We start from the raw sequence: 12,874 nt of genomic DNA, 5'->3' as shown, positions 1-12,874 counted from the left end.
GCCAAAACTACAATGGCGGACTTACACAACACTTAATTACCTTACGTACCCAGCATGACATTAAATATGTAAGCTTCAGTACCTGTCAATATCCGGTAAGCCTGCATTACCCCTTAATATACAACTGAAGCTTATATCATCATTCAATAAACAGTCAAATCCCCCTAACTGTTCTGAGGTATCTCACTATACACACTTATACCTGAAACTATGCTAGTGTGGCTAATAGTACTACTCACTAAATAACGGTTGTTTATCCTATACAACAGTACTACTCACTAAATAATGGTTGTTTATCCTATACAATAATAGTACTACTCACTAAATAATGGTTGTTTATCCTATCCAACAGAACTACTCACTAAATAAGTATTGTTTATCCTATCCATCACCAAACAGGGGGGGGGGGGGGGGGAAGAAAGAGTTTGCCCTTTTACCCACAAAAGCAAGGCCTCCAGTAATCGATATGACAAATGAGTACATTACCAACTGCGACCAACAATACCCCTAAAGACACTGATGTGGCTTGCAGTTCCCTTCACAAAGTAGAATTATGTTCAAACTAACCCTGACTATACATCACACGAATGGCCTCACTCCTCATAACACCAGTGAGGTTGTTGTGTACACTGCTACTAATCATAGAGGCGAAAACTAAAGTACCTCTCATAACAGTGGTGCATCCTACACTACACTCCTATAGTCTTCTGTTGAATCTGTTGCAACAAGGTGACATCGGTGGAGTGGGGTGCACTTCATCAGACACTTGTTTAAAATTACCATACGTAATAAGTCGCTTCAGGAAATAATTGCTCAACGCTTGGGATATGCATCCCATTTCTGAAATCAGTACGTGGGTGTCAATTCCAATTCATAAGTGCCTATTAGTCTATGATTAATGTAAAAACCTGTAAAGGAAGTTTAAATGAATCAGGTCAACATTAGTGACAAAAGTTAGTATCTATGTAACTTTAAAAGAGCTGTCATGTGTAGCTCAAGTGAGGGTTATGTGTGCATATGGCTTAGAGTCGAACGGGGCATCTCCAGTGTATATACATGGCAGGTTTTTTTTTTTTTTTTATCTTATTTTTTCAGGTTCATAATTCCTTCACACTTCCCGCCAGCACAACACTGCACAACGCTCCTCGCTCCAGGTTAAGTCCCCCTCAGATGCAGTTTCGTCCCGGACGTTTCAATTTCAATCCCTTAGTCCTTCTGGGACTCTGACAGTCATGCAGGTGATCAGGATAATCCCCCTGCACTAGGCCAACATCCTCATGACACAGAAGTTAGCACCGTTCGTCGGGCCCCCCCGCCCTAACCCACACATGACTTCACCTTGTTTACATCCAGTATCGATTTTGCAAACGGGCTTTATAGATGCTTCGAAACGACAAGATGTCCAATGTTCCATCTATACGTACAGCGAGCCGCTATTCCTTCCGTTATCATGGATAGTATTCAAGTTTTTTTTTTTTTTACAGCACAGTGGGGGGGTGTTCCTGGTCAGCAATGGCTCAAATGGCCCGCGTGCGTAGACCCTTACCCCTCGCGCTCTCTCCACTGACTGGTGGGCTAAACCGTAGTCACCCTGATGCACGAGGATAATGATGTCACATGGCAATTCTTTCATCTCTATTTATTTTCTCTCGATCTGACCTCCGTTACTCTCCTCCTTGGGAATTTACCTGGAATCTCATGTAGCAATGGGAGTTTCTTCCATTGGAAAATAGAACATGTACCTTCCCCACATCTGTTCGCCTTAACAAGAAAATGTTACCCGCAAAAGAAGGTGTGGTAAGCCTGTTAGAAAATCAATGGCTCCTGCTGAGATGACTCGGTTTCCATGGCAACGCACGCCGCTCCACCAATCAGGAGCCTTGTTACGTGCCCCCTTGGCTGCTTACGCTACGTGATCATTTTAATGTCGAAATGAGTCCTATAGCGAATTTTATCCTGACGAATGGAAATGTAGGCACTACCGGCGACCATGGCTCGAGACTGGACACAGTTTTCACGCCGTTCCACTCGTCACCAGTCGTACCGGGAAGCTGCAAGCCCCAGTTATCCGTCTTTATTGTGTTCTTATACGAAAATTGAGAAAGGAGCCGGGACCGAGCGTTCCATAATTTACGTTTGTTTCATATTGTATCGTCGGCTGGGTCCCGGGCCCACACCCGCCAGCAGCCGCCACGTGCGTTACAGCCCCAGGGTTCGGGATGGTGGGGTGGGTGGAAGGCCCTCTCTCCTCCCCTGGCCACGCCGTCGACATCGACGGGGGATTCAGGGGTTAGGGGGAAGGCGTCGGGAGTTTTTGGGGGTGGGACAGATGGGGAAAGGTGGGGGGACGAATAGGAGAGAGAGAGAGAAAGGATGAGTTCTAGTTTTCTGGAGGGGAGTTGGTGGGGGATGGCAGGTTGTGACAGAGGGCCTGGAACAGGTGGGTGATACGTGGGTGGAGGCACAGACCATTACGATACCCCTCGTAATTCTACGTCAACACGGTACCTCATTACTCTAGGGAGAGAGAGAGAGAGAGAGAGAGAGAGAGAGAGAGAGAGAGAGAGAGGAGCTCAGTTCCTCCTCGGAGAGGTGGAGCGGCTGGAGGATGAGGCGTTTATCACCGTGAGGGTAGAGCGGCACATGACTCGCCCCTCGCAGGTACTACCTGTATGACTTAGTAATAATGTGGGGGCGAGGTGGGGTACGTGACCTGGTATAACTTACGAGGTACATGACCTGGTATATATCTTATGGGTACACGATCTGGTTTACCTTAAGGATATACGACCTGATATACCTTTGGGATATTTGACCTGGTGTACCTTAAGAGGTACATGATCTGGTATACCTTACGGGTACATGATCTGGTTTACCTTAGGGATACACGACCTGGTATACCTTTGGGATATATGACCTGGTACATGACCTGGTACACCGAAGAGGAACATGACCTAACGCGAACCTGAGGGGGGAACATGAGCTGGTTACACCTTACGGGTACATGACCCGGTGAAGATGTGGGTCAAGGGCAACACATGACCCGGTGAAGATGTGGGTCAAGGGCAACACATGACCCGGTGAAGATGTGGGTCAAGGGCAACACATGACCCGGTGAAGATGTGGGTCAAGGGCAACACATGACCCGGTGAAGATGTGGGTCAAGGGCAACACATGACCCGGTGACCCTGAAAGGTGAACCCAGATGATGAGAGGGGAGGAGGAGGATGAGGGAGGGGGTGTGGGGGAAGGGACGACTTACCTGATGAGGCGGGGGTAAGGGGTGAGGAGGAGGAGGAGGAGGAGGGGAGAAGGGTGAGGGGGATGTCGTGAGCGACCACGTGCGCAAGGGATTTAATGCTGTCATGTGGAGGAACTTCCTGGTCAGGCCACGCGCCACACGCTGCTGGTGCTGCTGGCGGAGGCGCTGCTGGTGCTGCTGGCGGAGGCGCTGCTGGTGCTGCTGGCGGCGGCGCTGCTGGTGCTGCTGGCGGAGGCGCTGCTGGTGCTGCTGGCGGAGGCGCTGCTGGTGCTGTTACAGCTGCGGACGTTGTTTACATCACTGCCATTAAAATAATTAGAAGCGTTTTTTTTTCTCTCTTTTTTTTTTTTGGTGACGGTGGTGGGGGGAGTTGAATCCCATGACAGTGGGATGACTGAACCCCCATGTCGAGAGGGGAAGTTGAACCCTGAGAGAGGGGAGTTCTATCCTGACGTTGGCGAGCTGAACTCGGGACACTGTGGGGGAGGAGCTCAATCCCACAGTGGGGAGATCTCAAGCCTATGACTGTGGGGGACGTTGAGCCCTATGACAAGGAGGGGGGAGGGGAGATGAACCCTCACTTAAGGGAGTCTGAACCTATTGATAATTAGGAGTTTAACCCCATGGGTGGAGAGATGACAGTGGGGAGTTCCCAGAGCCCTACGACATAGAAAGAAATGAACCCTGCGACAGGGAGACTTCAGCCACATGAAAGGGGAGGAATTGAACTCCGGGGAGAGCAGCCAGTTTCCCCAAACCAAACATACTTTATGAATAATTCCCAACCATGTAAGTTCTTACATATCATTATTATTACACGTCAGGTTCAGTCGTCTCTAGAGACAAAGTTTAGAACTGTGGTGTAGGTCAAGGGTGTTCCCAACCTTTCTCAACACAGGCGCCCCCGTATCAAGAAAAAAAAAAAAAATGATGGCTGATCCTCCTTCCTTTCCCCCACCCATCAGTCCCCCCCAGAGAAAGTCAAATAAATTCTACAGACAAAAAATTGAAGTATCAGGCAACAGGAAAACACACCTGTGGCCACCGAGGTGGTCGCCCTTAGCACTGCAGTGAGGTCAATGGACTGGAGAACAGGTAGGTATGGATGTGTCTTTTAACATTCGTCAATCAGGCATTTACTGAAATTGTCTGAAGGCTTCCCAGCTGCCCTCGAGGAGGAGGTCCAGGCCGCTCTCCTCCCTAGTAGGGAGGAGGGAAGAGGAGGTCCAGGTTGAGAGCTGATGGTGGTTGACTTGTCGTGTGGCATCCCTAATGACAACAATGCGACTCCGTGCGACTCACTGTCCTACTACGGACGTGAATATCGTGAATGATGAATCGATGAATCTCGCTTAGATCTAACATAGTCCTCACACCTGATGCACAACGTTGGCTGGATAACATAGTCCCATTCATTACGGTGCACATCACCCCGGCGATACGGTGGGTGGAAAGCTATTTTCTGTGATTATTTTCTGATATTCGACTCTTGTTTCTCCTTTAAGCGATATATCTTAAGCCAGAGCTTTACTCGATGACACCCCAGAGGTAGTTGGTAAACTGGGGTGTCGCGTTGCCTGGGGGGGAATCTCCTATGGAGAAGCAATAATACTTATAACACACGGGTTTAACCCCTTTAACCACGGACGGTCCTACACACCACTGCATGAGATGGTCTGAGACTATGACCTGAACCTTATGGATCAGGTTACAGGCAACACCTTCGTACCCACGGTTCGTGCCGTCGTGCTCAAGTGCCGTAGCACCGTGCTCAAATGGTCGTGCCGTCGTGCTCGAGGGTTGTACCGTCGTGCTCGAGGGTCGTACCGTCGTGCTCGAGGGTCGTACCGTCGTGCTCAAGGGTCGTACCGTCGTGCTCAAGGGTAGTACTGCTCAAGGGATTATACCAGCCTCATCTTTCACTGCAGAGTTTGTTTATACGTGAGGCCGCCATACTTCGGTGGGGAGGATTTGACCCTCAAACGCCATCGACTCTCTCGAAAGCCCAGGAACGCTGAAGTACTTCAATTTTCTTTAACCCACTGGTCGTGCACCCTAGTTAATGGGGTTAATGTGGTAGTATCAAGGTCAAGCTTCGAATCTCTAAGGCCAAATGAAGTCTTGTCAAACATCATTTAGTTACAGCTTACAATGGTTTCGGAGGTCTTCTACACCCCCACAGCTGGGTCCGGGACTTTACCTTACCTTACGTATACCTTACGATGGTTTCGGAGGTATTCTACCCCCAACAGCTGGGTCTGGGACTTTACCTTACCTTACGTATACCTTACGATGGTTTCGGAGGTATTCTACCCCCAAGAGCTGGGTGTGGGACCTTACCTTACCTTACGTATACATGACGATAGTTTCAGAAGTCTTCTACCCCCACAGCTGGGTCTGGGACCAAGCTGTCTCGTCGCTCCTCTGCTCGCAATCGGACAGCTGTTGGCCCTAACCCGTAGGCCTACGCAACCACCAAACGATGAAACTTTAGCACCAGGATTGAATCCGAGAATCCCCAGTGGATTCTCCACGACAAATCTCTCGTTTTCGAAGTGAATACGTCGAGGAGGGGAGCAGAGGTCTCTGGGGTTTCTATGTATAGTCCCACCACACACATCTACCGCCCTAGAGACAGACAGACCGACAGAAGGCAAAAGACTGACTGACTGAGTCCTCTCGATCTAAGGCTAAGTCTGGTGACAGTGGGAGTGGCGATTCCATGACAGATTCGTCCGTCTCTCAACAGACCATTAGCCAAGAGTCTTGATCCAGGGGAGGGCTTTACAGTCATGTCCCCCGGCGCAGGACGCGCTTCTCCTCCGGGGGTAAGACCGGAGAAACCCCCGGTGAAATTCAAACATAATATACCAGACGAACGAACAAATAAAAGACACACATACATGAAGAAAAAATAATGAAATACGAATGCATTAACTACAGTGACGGGAATTTTTCGGCGGTACAAGACTTTAAAAGTTGACATGAAAATAGGAACTGGTGGAATGAATGACTGGCGCACACACTGCTTGGTGGAGTGACTGGATCGGAGCAACCAGTCAGTCATTCGTCTCCCACACAAGACTTACTATTTCCGACATGGAATTCTGCATGTGGAGGAGGCAGATCGCGAGGTAAAAAATTCTTTTTAAAAATTTGATCTACAGGACACAACGATATGATGAGGACCACACAATATGATATGTCCGATACATAAGTAAAAAAAAAAAAAAAAAATCAAAGCCCCTTATGGCCAAAGCAAGACACACTGACTGTAATGAAAATATCATAATAATGTTAGTTACAGAAAATTAAGCAAGCGACAAATCTGATTAAGACCAACAATGAAACATTTTGTGTCTTATTAACTTTAGATTCACAGAATAACTCTGCAGATTAAGTGTCATTTAGCATATGAGCATTAAACAGATTTCAATATATCTTGCATAATCACATGTTTACCAAATGGCGTCCTAGCTTCGTCTCTTCGATGTATAACAACTGACTGTTATATTTGTCTTTTGTGTCTCCTCTGATGATGTGATTATTACACGAAAGTGCACTTGGGAACTTTTCGTGTTTCATTTTCCCCGAGGACTCATTGGAATATATATATATATATATATATATATATATATATATATATATATATATATATATATATATATATATATATATATAATTTCAGTGCAAAAAACGCAAAGAATTTCCTACCGGTGCCTCTAGACCTACGCATAAAGAGATATTCACCACACATCTTGACTTATAAAAAAAAATATAATCCGAAAAACGCTTGACCCTTAAAGAGCATCAAAAACTGGTAGCCAGGAGAGTCCTGACCTGACCTGACCTGACCTGACCCCACCCCATAATGACATGCAGACTACCTGACACACCCCAGCCAATCTCCCAGTACCACCTATTGAGCTGTGTTGCTTTCCACTCTCTCTCTCTCCCTCACTCTGGATTCCTCCTAGATTAAAATTCCTCGATATTTTCATCTCTCTACTTCTTCCTCACAACAACAACAACAACAACAACAACAACAACATGCGTTCCCTCTTCCTCTACCCGCAGAACCAGCCGCTCTGAAAGCTGGAGGTCAAGATAACCTTGCTTCAATGCACCCCACACAGGATTTCCTGTTTTTTCTATTTCTTTTTTGTAGAGTCAGGTTTGGCTCTCTCGGGGGTTAAAGGTCATTAACTCTAATTTCTGGGGTAAAATTCGCCGGGACATTAAAACGCAAGGTATCCCTTGCACAAGAGACTGGGAATGGTAGTGGTAATGGTGGTTGCCTGTGGTGGTGGGTGGTTGGTGGTGCTTAGTGGTCTTAATGCTGGGTGGAGGATGGTGATGGTGGTAGTAGTGGTTGGTTGTGGTGGTGGGTGGTGGTTGACGATGGTGGTAGTGGCGCAGGTGGGCGGTGGTTGGCGATGGTGGTAGCGGCGCAGGTGGGTGGTGGTTGGCGGTGGTGGGTGGTGGTAGCGGCGCAGGTGGGTGGTGGTTGGCGGTGGTGGTGGTAGCTGCGCAGGTGGGCGGTGGTTGGCGGTGGTGGTAGCGGCGCAGGTGGGCGGTGGTGGTGGTAGCGGCGCAGGTGTGGGTGGTGGTTGGCGGTGGTGGTGGTAGCGGCGCAGGTGGGCGGTGGTTGGCGGTGGTGGTAGCGGCGCAGGTGGGCGGTGGTTGGCGGTGGTGGTGGTAGCGGCGCAGGTGGGTGGTGGTTGGCGGTGGTGGTGGTAGCGGCGCAGGTGGGCGGTGGTTGGCGGTGGTGGTGGTAGCGGCGCAGGTGGGTGGTGGTTGGCGGTGGTGGTGGTAGCGGCGCAGGTGGGCGGTGGTTGGCGGTGGTGGTGGTAGCGGCGCAGGTGGGCGGTGGTTGGCGGTGGTGGTGGTAGCTGCGCAGGTGGGCGGTGGTTGGCGGTGGTGGTAGCGGCGCAGGTGGGCGGTGGTTGGCGGTGGTGGTAGCGGCGTAGGTGGGCGGTGGTTGGCGGTGGTGGTAGCTGCGCAGGTGGGCGGTGGTTGGCGGTGGTGGTAGCTGCGCAGGTGGGCGGTGGTTGGCGGTGGTGGTAGCGGCGCAGGTGGGCGGTGGTTGGCGGTGGTGGTGGTAGCGGCGCAGGTGGGCGGTGGTTGGCGGTGGTGGTGGTAGCTGCGCAGGTGGGTGGTGGTTGGCGGTGGTGGTGGTAGCGGCGCAGGTGGGCGGTGGTTGGCGGTGGTGGTGGTAGCGGCGCAGGTGGGCGGTGGTTGGCGGTGGTGGTGGTAGCTGCGCAGGTGGGTGGTGGTTGGCGGTGGTGGTGGTAGCGGCGCAGGTGGGTGGTGGTTGGCGGTGGTGGTGGTAGCGGCGCAGGTGTGTGGTGGTGGGAGCAGTGGTGGTGGTGGTAGTGAGGGTTAAGTGGTAGTGAGGGTTAAGACTCACAAAATGTCGCTCATTCTAATTCCTGCGTCATCAGCATCATGCGTTCAATGCGTTATGAGCATCATGCGTCAAATGCGTTATGGGCATTATGAGTCAGTTATGATCATTATAACCATATATACTACGTTTTTACCGTATTCATGGTAACTTCACTGTATCCACGATATTCTTATTGTATCATGGTATTTTCACTGTATTCACGGTATTCTTATTGTATCATAGTATTTTTACTGTATTCACGGTATTCTTATTGTATCATGGTATTTTTACTGTATTCACGGTATTCTTATTGTAGTCATGGTATTTTTACTGTATTCACGTTATTCTTATTGTATCATGGTAATTTCACTGTATTTACGGTATTCTTATTGTATCATGGTATTTTTACTGTATTCACGGTATTCTTATTGTAGTCATGGTATTTTCATTGTGCCCATGGTATCTTTATCTTGTTCACGGTAGGTTTCATGTGTTCATGGCGTCTTTATTCAGTGTATCTTTACGATCATCTTATCTTTATTGTGTTCATGGCATATTAACTGTGTTCATGGCATATTAACTGTGTCCATGGCATATTAACTGTGTTCATAGCATCTTTACCGTGTTCATGGCATCTTTACTGTGTTCATGGCATCTTTACTGTGTTCATGGCATCTTTACTGTGTTCATGGCATCATTACTGTGTTCATGGCATCATTACTGTGTTCATGGCATATTAACTGTGTCCATGGCATATCAACTGTGTTCATGGCATCTTTACTGTGTTCATGGCATCATTACTGTGTTCATGGCATCATTACTGTGTTCATGGCATCATTACTGTGTTCATGGCATCATTACTGTGTTCATGGCATCATTACTGTGTTCATGGCATCATTACTGTGTTCATGGCATCTTTACTGTGTTCATGGCATCATTACTGTGTTCATGGCATCTTTACTGTGTTCATGGCATCATTACTGTGTTCATTGCATCTTTACCGTGTTCATGGCATCATTACTGTGTTCATGGCATCATTACTGTGTTCATGGCATCATTACTGTGTTCATGGCATCTTTACTGTGTTCATGGCATCATTACTGTGTTCATTGCATCTTTACCGTGTTCATGGCATCATTACTGTGTTCATGGCATCATTACTGTGTTCATGGCATCATTACTGTGTTCATGGCATCTTTACTGTGTTCATGGCATCATTACTGTGTTCATGGCATCATTACTGTGTTCATGGCATCATTACTGTGTTCATGGCATCATTACTGTGTTCATGGCATCATTACTGTGTTCATGGCATCATTACTGTGTTCATGGCATCATTACTGTGTTCATGGCATCATTACTGTGTTCATGGCATCTTTACTGTGTTCATGGCATCATTACTGTGTTCATGGCATCTTTACTGTGTTCATGGCATCATTACTGTGTTCATGGCATCATTACTGTGTTCATGGCATCATTACTGTGTTCATGGCATCTTTACTGTGTTCATGGCATCATTACTGTGTTCATGGCATCATTACTGTGTTCATGGCATCATTACTGTGTTCATGGCATCATTACTGTGTTCATTGCATCATTACTGTGTTCATGGCATCATTACTGTGTTCATGGCATCATTACTGTGTTCATGGCATCATTACTGTGTTCATTGCATCTTTACTGTGTTCATGGCATCATTACTGTGTTCATGGCATCATTACTGTGTTCATTGCATCATTACTGTGTTCATGGCATCATTACTGTGTTCATGGCATCATTACTGTGTTCATAGCATCATTACTGTGTTCATTGCATCTTTACCGTGTTCATGGCATCATTACTGTGTTCATGGCATCATTACTGTGTTCATGGCATCATTACTGTGTTCATGGCATCATTACTGTGTTCATTGCATCATTACTGTGTTCATGGCATCATTACTGTGTTCATGGCATCATTACTGTGTTCACAGCATCTTTACTGTGTTCATGGCATCTTTACTGTGTTCATGGCATCTTTACTGTGTTCATGGCATCATTACTGTGTTCATGTCATCATTACTGTGTTCATGGCATCTTTACTGTGTTCATGGCATCTTTACCGTGTTCATGGCATCATTACTGTGTTCATAGCATCTTTACTGTGTTCACAGCATCTTTACTGTGTTCATGGCATCTTTACTGTGTTCATGGCATCTTTACCATGCTCTCGTCTTTCTTCATAGTGTTCACGTCACCTGCACTGTGCTCCTGGCCTGCAGGATTTTAGTGTGGTGGTATATCTCACACAGGTTGCCCTTGTACTGGTCCCAGCGGGCCAACAGGATAGGATCCTTTACCGCCGCAGACCTTGGGGTGGGTGGGTCCTGAACCTCCTCCAGGATCTTTGGGTGTGCAAAAATTATGATGTATCTCTCCCGCCTGGCCTCCGGGGGGCTTATGGTGAGTGATTTCCAGTCCTGCCTCCCAAGCCTGGAGTTCCATCCACGCCACTTTGCGTTCCAGGCCTGAGAAATGACTGGAGGTTCCTCCACCACACACACACACACACACACACACACACACACACACACACACACACACACACGAGTATCATACATACAGCCATGCATCAAGTCCAAGCAGATGTTCTTGTATACATACATACATACATACATACACCCCTATTGTCTATTCATGCTCTGAGAATGCCTGCATACGCTTGAAGATTCATGCATGACTTTATACACACACACACACATACACATACACACAAATACACATACACAGAGTCATGCACGCCAGTCAAGTCAGAAGTGAGACCTTCCCTTACCTCACATCACACACCCTTGCCCCACCACACCATCACGTTTGACACTATATAACCAGTCTCCCCTTCCTGATTCCTCCCACTATCGTCTCCTCCCTTCCCATCCATGGGGACTGACACCACATGTGTGTGTTTGTGTGTGTGTGTGTATGAACCACTGGGAGAAGCGTTCCCACACCAACACACGAGGTCATGTCACTCTCATTCTATTCTTTGTATAGAATTCGAGGCAACTCTCTCATCCACTCCTATCCATTACTCTCCTGCCTTACATCAACACTCCTATATTAGTCTCACTTCTTATTTCTTCTCTACGTCAACTTTCCCGTATACTTCTATATACTTATTCCTTATTTTCTTCCCTTTATGGAGGAGGATCAGTCCCTAACCTCCAGTACCCAGTCCTTTTACACGTTTATTCTTTACGTGATCCTATTCACCGCCCCCGCCTACCTACCCCCTCACGGGACAAAGAAGACAATCAAACACCCTGGAGGGAGCACGAGATGAGGGAAGACCTGCTCAGCGAGAGTACCTCGACCCGATGGCTCTTACCTCCTGTACACCGTCAGCCAACCGCTGAATGGGAAAAATAGGGAAGAACGCTGGAACGCAGGAGAAACTGAAGGGCCTCATCACTTACGCCATATCTATCTATCATCTTATCTATCTATCTATTTATCTCCTTAAAGATGAGGACCTTCACGGTGAGCAGGTGGTGAGGGTATTCAGTCAAGATACATTTCCAACAAGGAACCTATTGACGACTTCCCACACGTCAACGGTTGGGACCCGCAATAAGAAGGATGCTTCCAGATCCTAGAGAGAGAGAGAGAGAGAGAGAGAGAGAGAGAGAGAGAGAGAGAGAGAGAGAGAGAGAGAGAGAGAGAGAGAGAGAGAGAGAGAGAGAGAGAGACCCATAATAAACATTAAAAGAAAATAACTGAGACGGAACAACTAATCAATTTCTAGATCAACTGGAATCCGCGCCTTCACATAATACAAGCTGGTGAAATAGGATAATAAGATGTTAAAAGAAAACGAGAATTCGAGGATTAATAAGCCTTTAGACTCCACCACTGCACGTCAACAAGGCCCATGACCAGAGCACTAACTACGCCAACGCTCGCACCTCAGCGCCCACCTCTAGGACACACGCCCTCCACGTCCGGGTGGACGGACGCCCGCGATGGACATAAACTCGTACTCCGCCACACGAGCGACAATGGTGAGGAGCAACCCTCGTTGCTGAGTGCCCTCCGCCTCCTGTTAACTTTGACTCTAAAAACTTGGCGAGTTGCCTAAGACACCGCTGGTCCTGTGGCCCCTCTAGTTACATCCCCCGGGGGTGCAGGGGCACTGTAACCCACTAGTCTCTATCCCCCAGGGGTACAAGGGCACTGTAACCCACTAGT

The 12,874-nt window shown here is 47.9% G+C and overlaps 1 protein-coding gene across 6 annotated transcripts in view; it reads right to left on the bottom strand.

Moving 5' to 3' along the window:
* The window catches only part of LOC139755396 (uncharacterized protein CG43867), a 1,135,206-nt gene that overhangs the window by 333,426 nt on the left and 788,906 nt on the right, over nt 1-12,874 (bottom strand). For 2 of the 6 annotated variants that reach the window (XM_071673661.1, XM_071673662.1), the window contains exon 1: nt 1,425-1,570. The exons of 3 other annotated variants lie outside the window; for them this stretch is intronic. The gene's annotated coding sequence lies outside the window, so the exon portion shown is untranslated. Of the gene's footprint in view, nt 1-1,338; nt 1,572-12,874 lie in introns of those variants that run through there. One more of the 6 variants, XM_071673660.1, reaches the window with a different exon arrangement.

Source organism: Panulirus ornatus, chromosome 19 (assembly GCF_036320965.1).
Source record: "Panulirus ornatus isolate Po-2019 chromosome 19, ASM3632096v1, whole genome shotgun sequence".
Taxonomy (NCBI): domain Eukaryota; kingdom Metazoa; phylum Arthropoda; class Malacostraca; order Decapoda; family Palinuridae; genus Panulirus; species Panulirus ornatus.
This window is presented reverse-complemented; position numbering and strand designations above follow the sequence as displayed.